At 48.6% G+C, this 7233-nt stretch overlaps 1 non-coding gene across 1 annotated transcript; it reads right to left on the reverse strand.

The window, feature by feature from the left end:
* Positions 1-6037: 6037 nt before the first annotated feature.
* Trnat-agu (transfer RNA threonine (anticodon AGU)) lies at positions 6038-6111 on the reverse strand. The gene has a single exon. It is a non-coding gene; the product is annotated as a tRNA-Thr (tRNA).
* Positions 6112-7233: the final 1122 nt, after the last annotated feature.

The raw sequence follows: 7233 nt of genomic DNA on the forward strand, positions 1-7233 counted from the left end.
GGGCACTTCAGGCAGTGCGAATATGCACTGCGGACGAGAAGGAAATTCCTGCTTGAATTAAATAAGAGGCACGTCGACTTTGAAACACGGTTGCGACTTTAGCAAGAAATATATAAACTCCAAAAGGAAGTTCAGAGGCAGTGGGGAGAAATTCTGGACGGCTGCCTGTTCAACACCCGCAGGTAGCCGGGCAGGGCCTGCTAGAGGAACAATCTAAAGGAAACATCGGTGTTCTTACACTCTACGACCAGGAATGCCAAGACGCCCTGCGGCCGGGACGGATATTTCACCTGGAATTACAACAGAGGCGCGCCGGTTTTGAAAGTTTGCCACAACTTTAAGAAGTGGAGAAACTCCGAAACGACTACAGACGGTAAGAAAAATCCTAGGCAGGCAGGCAGGCAGTGGAGACGATAACTGCATAAAAACTGCTTTAATGCATCGAGTGCTGCAGATTGAAATCACCGCAGCAATCCTTTGACGTGCCACATCGTGCGCAACAGCAGCACTGCAACAGAGAATCTGTTCCGGTCAATCGCAAGCACCGAACCACCACAGTTCGTTCACTGCTCAAGCGAGGCTAGTGCAAACGCTGGAAGACACCATGGTGTAAATGGTGATGCAACCGAAAATCCGAACACCGAGGACCCTTCGACTTTGGTTAACCAACTCCTGCAGACACAGCACATATATACAGGTGAAGCAGCAACAAATGAACGAGCAGCAAACCACCATCTAGTTTGACGGCTCGCTCGATCAGGCACTGCAATTGGTCATGTCCCGTGGGGTAACACGGTGAATTGTGCCTATGACACTAGTCCTACTAAGTGTTGCAGCGACAGAGCAGCAGCCACCAGTAAAGCGTAGACAGGAGCTCGACCAGTGAGCAGCTGAGCTCTACGAGCTCTTCAACAATGTCGGCAGGCCGGCAATATCCCTGCTGTACGAGAAAAGGTAATTTGCGCCTGGCATTTCGCGATAAAACCGCCACTTCCAGCCCACCATGAAACATCAAGAGCCAAGAAGTCAGCAATAATCGGACATGGTGGAAGCAGAGTCCGCTTTGAGCGTAAGGGCATTCTACAAGCGCAAATCGATACACGACTCCTTTACTCGCTCCAATCAATGGTTCAACGCTGTTCGTTCTACTCCGCTAACAGTTTGAGTACCCTGCGCACTCCTCGTAGGTCTAAATCTATACTTGCTGCTATTGCAGAGCGATCGCGAGTGAGTGACAAGATGCGAGCGACAGGAACAAATGAGGTTGCTCGGCTGTTTACGGAAAGCAAAATCCGACTATCTCCAACTTGTTTACCCAATCTGTGTAAACGGCATGTTGGGGTATACATTGACGCTGTGTGCATCTCCCTAACCCCAGTTTTCCAATTTCCTCGTGCAGTGAACGTGAACCCGGGCGCAAGCTTGTCGCGTTACCGTTTATTATTTGTCGCAATTGCCATGTTGCTGAGCGCTGAAGGAATTTGACGTCGAAAGATGATCCAGATTTTTAGAACCGACGATGTCCCGTACAAGAGCCATAGCATAACACACTGATACGCGCGTGAAATAATGTAGCTTTTCCCAGTGAGCCCCTTAGTAAAGTACTATACAACAGAACCTTGTATCTTAGCGTGGGCACCACCCTTGGTTTTTCTGCGACTGTCATTCCAAATGAGAGAAAGAAAAAAAAAAAAACACCCACGGCGGGAGATTCAAAACCGCGTACACTTTCTTTCGAGTGCGGCCTCCAAAAATAAAACTGTGCGTTTAGGATTCGTGCCTAACCTTCCTTTTTCGGTGTATTATTTATGATTATGCAAGGTTCGAAAATAAAAAAGAGTGCCGAGGTTAAATAAGTAAGTCGACAAAAGCTGGACTCAGGGGGCCAAGAAAGCAAGCCGCGGGGAGGGAATTCAGGGCACGCTTGAATTCGCGTAAATGCGGTACACGCGCGTGCGCCAGTGAAGGGTGTCCCTCACGCACAATACAGCTCGTAGTCCGTAGCGCCGCCGAGACGCTGCAGCTTGATGTGGGAGAGCCTCGCATTCGCGTCATGGTTTTACGTAACCCAGTTTGGACCGCGGGCGACGCGAAAAGGACGGGCGCTGAAAATGCCGAGGAAAATAGGAGACGAGTCGCCGTGGCGGTCGGGAATAGCAATCAAGGGCGGCACCCCGAATGGGGTCAAAGTCGTCCAGAAACAATTTCGACCAGATCGGCTCGTCTGACCCACGCGGTTGACAGCACGCACACCCGCACGCATACACGCATGCCCTAAAAATCCCCCCCACGTCAGTGCTCTCGATTCTCAGGGCTTTGTTTCGTCTTTGCTTGTATGTGTGCACCTTACTCGATGTCTGCAGGCGTAAAAGCGTATGCCTTCTTCTGACGAGTCATACGTGATTGAAGCGGCGAAGGTGTGATGCATGCGCTGCTTGCCAACACTGACGAGCCCGCTCCGATGTTTCCCGCACCGGGAAGACACGTGTATGAACTGTAGGCTAGCGAGCGGCCGATGACAGCAGCAGGTTGCAATGACTCCGTTTACATGCGTACTGGGAGAGCATATTTTGCTGAAGCAAGGTGTCTGTTGACTGCGTGAAGGACTTTTGACAAGTCTCCGAAGTGTTATCCCTCCTTGGCCGTAGAGGGCGTTCAATATTTCATCTACGTGAGGGTGTAAGAAAGCGGGAAGCACATTGAAGCAAGTCTGTGCTTGTATTCGCCAGTCTAGAGGTCACTCGAGAGCAGTTGGGGCTCAGTTTTCAGTCCAACGTTGCAGGGAAAGTAGTTTTGCAAACCTAGCAAGAAAATTATGAATTTTCAACAACGCTCACTGGTAGAATGACCCACTAAATGTGACAAAACAGCAAAGAGCAGTTCAGAAACGCATGAATGATTGAATATGCATGGTTTACGATACGTCCACTTCATCATCGTACATGGGAGCCAGGTGTTTGACTGGTGCAAAGTGTCCATTGAAGATGACTCCCTCACTGGACGGCCTGTTGAAGCGGTGTCTACAAGAATGTGCAAGAAAGTTGAGGCCTTAGATTTTAAAGTCGATAGTCTTTCTTTGGCTACGTAAACCCGAAGGTGTCTGTCTGTCTGTCTGTCTGTCTGTCTGTCTGTCTGTCTGTCTGTCTGTCTGTCTGTCTGTCTGTCTGTCTGTCTGTCTGTCTGTCTGTCCCTCTATTTATCCTTCCGGCGAAAACTAAAAGAATACCGGAACGAGAAGTTTATATATGTAGAACTTTTTTAATCCACTAAATCGGGAAACACACTTCATACTTCTGAACATTATTGAGCAAAAAAAAAAAAAAAAACACCAGGCGTATACTGGAGGCAAAGCATCAATATATAAGTGTTGCGGGCAATGTTCTGTTTTTAATTGAAAATAAATGTGTGTTGGATATTTGCGATAGCAAGTAAAAAATGTGCACGGAAAACAATGTATTGACGAAATATAAAGAAAGAGCTCGCGGCCGAGCATAGGCCACGTGGCGCCATTCCAAATCCAACGGTAACAAAAAGATTATAGATGGCATGTGAGCAGCCAAACGCGGTAAAATTAAAATGACTTTGAGAGACCGCCGCTGTGTTTATCGTGGAACGGGACAAGAGGGGGAAGCATGAGAGGGGGGGGGGGGGGGGGGGGGGGGGTGCGGAGAAAAGAAAGGCATTTACGCGGCAGGAGCGGCAGAAGACTACCGTCTAAGAGAGAGTAGTTTTAGCATATCGTTACCGCGTTTGCGCTACCGTTTGCCGGGTTTGCAGGAGTCGACTGCGCATGCGCGAGAGTTACCGTGAACGGTAACTTACCGGCACAGGCTTCACCGTCGCCAGCGAGCTTCCTGAGCAGACGAGGTTTACCTTCGCGTATTGATTACAGAAAATGCAGTGCGGTCGGCGCTTTATGCTTGGTACGGCCGAATAAAGTAATCTTACTTGATGCTGTTTATTACGTGTTTCTTCCTAAATAATGCCCAGGAAAGCGACAATCGACCATTTTTCTCGGATGGGTGAGCAAAATGGCCGTCCCTACTGGTTCTAAGCCTTGCCCGCCTCAAATAGGTTCAGATAGGTTTCTGAGCTCGCAAAGTGCTTTTAGGCCTCCAAACTGTGCTAGGCAAGGTAGTGTAGGCTACTGAGTAATTGCTACGACATATTTCACTCATTTCTTGCCTAAATAATTAGCGCGGGGGCAAATTCTATTTCACCTTGATTCTAACTCTCCTCAGTAGATGGCGCCACCAACTCGTTTTCTTTTTAAAGCTCTACAGGTGATGGCTACACTATTCTCAAAACAACTACAGTTAGTGTGAATGCTTTACCTCAAAAGTGAAATATTTAAGTTATTTTAAACGAATGCAAATAGATATGAGCAAGAAAATTAGGCAGTTTTTAGCATATCGTTACCGTGTTTACGTTACCGTTTACCGTGTTTGCGGGAGTAGACTGCGCAGCGCGAGAGTTACCGCGAACGGTAACTTACCGGCACAGGCTTCACCGTCGCCAGCGCTTCCGGTAACACGGGAAACGGTAACGCAAACCCGGTAACGATATGCTAAAATTGTCTATTATGAGCAGAGAGCTTGCTCCGTGATTATGAGTGATTTGCTTTGAGACTAATTCATCAGATGGCGCTACCTGCTCCTCGGCGGCCGGAATGGCCGGAATACGCAAACCGCAAACGGTGCGCTAAAACGTGCCCTACCGTTTTCAGCGGTAAACGGAAACTCAGGCTTCCGATAACGCGGTAAACGGTAACGCAAACACGGTAACGATATGCTAAAACTGCCTAGTTTTAGCACTCCGCATGTTCCGTGTTGTACGTAGTTACCGTGCTGACCGGGACCCGTCTGGGCACTTGCGCATTAGTCGCGATAGGGGGGTTAGTTCCGCGGACCGGCCCTCGCCATGCCCGTACATTCGTCACAGTGGGGAGCGCCTCCTCGCCCTTCCCCGCGCGCAGGCGCAGTCGGGTCCCGGTAAACACGGTAACTACGTAAACGACAGAACAGACGGACTGCTAAAACTCTCTATATTCAGCGAAGTGAGCAGATACGCGGCCAATTTAATTTTTATACTAACGAAATACAGACATACAGACCAAAATTTTCGCGTTTAAGTACCCAAAGGAAAACTATCGTCTTTAGAATGTTCCCTCAGACCCCTCGCGTTTGGGAACCCCAAGAAAAGAAAGTTTGAGGGGTGTACTGTCAAAAGAAAGCGAGTGTGTCGTGTGTGCGTCATCGCATTTATTAATATGCCACCGTGCGTCGGCGAAAATGGGGTGGCTCGGTAAGGCGTGAGCTGTAACTGGTTTTTTTTTGTGTGTGTGTGTGAACGTGAGCAGGTTCATGAAGTTCACTGCCCAGAAGGAAAAGCAATATTGACAACATAGTTGCGTACGCAGGATGTCATTGGGGGAAGGGGGGAGGAAGGGGGAGGAAAGGTGTAAACAACAAAACATACAAAAATAAAAAAGTGAGAAAAGTACTAACTTTAGGATGACGCCGCACTCTGCATAACATCCCGATTGTCTTGTTCATTTCGCAAAATGGCAGACCGTCCATAGCTCTGTCAAATAAAGAACTGAGCTTCCTACGCATCCGCCGCTGATTAACAAGTAGAATACACAATGCTACTGCGCATATTATGTATGTGTGTATTTCGTTTTAATAAACCGTTGGTCAGCGCTCGTGTGTAAATAGTCGTCGTGTGCCAGCTGCGCTGTCTTTCCCTTGTTCTAGTTGGCCTTGCGCTGTTAGACACCGACCATCATCATCATCATCATCATCGTTGTGTTGAGGGCATACATCGAAGCTGCATACGGTTGGTGCCTAGCTCGTGGCAGATAAAACAATCATCCGATAATAGGCACAGTTATTGCCCTTCTATCGTTCTAATTTTGTCTGTCTATCATTGTATTCGTTAAACCGCCCGGCCAAAAACACGTAAAAGAATGTTTGAACACACGGTATATAACATAGGCAAGACCGGAAAATAAAGCGGATTCCTAAATTTAAAAAAAAGGCACCGGTGAGATTCGAACTCACGATCTCCTGTTTACTAGACAGGCGCTTTAACCAACTAAGCCACGGCGCCGACGTGCCGGAGTGTCAAATCCGGCAAGGCGGAGTGTGGCATGCCTTGCTTGAACCGGTTCCGTTTGTGCTGTATTCCGTCGGTGTGCTTCGTTGCAGCTTATGCCGTTTGAGCCTGTTGCACGCGGAGTTTTCTTTTAAGTTCCAGGTACCAGCTCTGTCTACATTTCTTTCTTCGTGTACCCTACCGGGAAGAGAATACGATATAGTTGGTCTGTCCGCCCCCCCCCCCCCCCCCCCTTCATTAAGCTGCCCGGCCTAAGTGAAAGAATCATTGAACGCAAAGTGTATGCAGACAGGGCCGTTTCGAACTACTAAATCTGCGGGCATAGCTAATACGCGCCCAAATATTTAGCGCAGAGGCAACCTCAGGCATATTTGCAGCAAAATCTGAGTGCATAACCGAGGGTACTTGCATTCTTGCAGAGAGGCGAGAAAACAACAAACACTGAAACAAAAGATGTTGCCACACAACGTTGCTACACAGAACAGAAGCAAAGGGTACCAACAGATGGCTCGCGAGCAGCGCAAACGCGGGAAAATTGAATTAGATTGAGCAAACCTACATTGCATCTATCACGGGTGGAATGAGAGGGGAAGGAAACGGGGAAACGGCGTGAGGGTGGGAGGAAGATGGCGTTTTTTGACATTTGCAGTGAAGCAGGCAGATAGGAGGCCCTTTTTTTTTTTTTTTTTTGCCTGCTGACAGCTGCAAGGGGTGACACATGGTGTCTCAGGCACGCGGCGTAGCCAGTCTGGAGTGCTCTGAGCCGCGTAAGTCAAAAGGAAAACCGGTGGTTGACCAGGGAGCCGAAGATAAACGACGCTCTTGTCACACAGCCTTCTTAGATTTGCATGCCTTCTGCCTTGAAACAGCAGAGGGAAAGGGGTAAGAGGGGCGGGGGTGCTAGGGGGGGGGGGGGGGGGGGGGGGGAGGCACTGCATAGCTTGTGTAGCACATATAGACAGCGTATGGCCTGCGTATCTACAATGACCTCGCCCTTGAAGGTGGCATGAGATAAACGTTCAAAACAGGAAAGTATAAGCTAAAACGAAAAAAAAAAAAGATCTCTGCTTGGACACGTGATTCCCTGTAGAACCCAGGAAACTAGCAGTGGTTAGA

This window comes from Haemaphysalis longicornis, unplaced genomic scaffold (genome assembly GCF_048455015.1).
Source record: "Haemaphysalis longicornis isolate Haplotype H1 unplaced genomic scaffold, Haemaphysalis longicornis Haplotype H1 scaffold_3, whole genome shotgun sequence".
NCBI lineage: Eukaryota > Metazoa > Arthropoda > Arachnida > Ixodida > Ixodidae > Haemaphysalis > Haemaphysalis longicornis.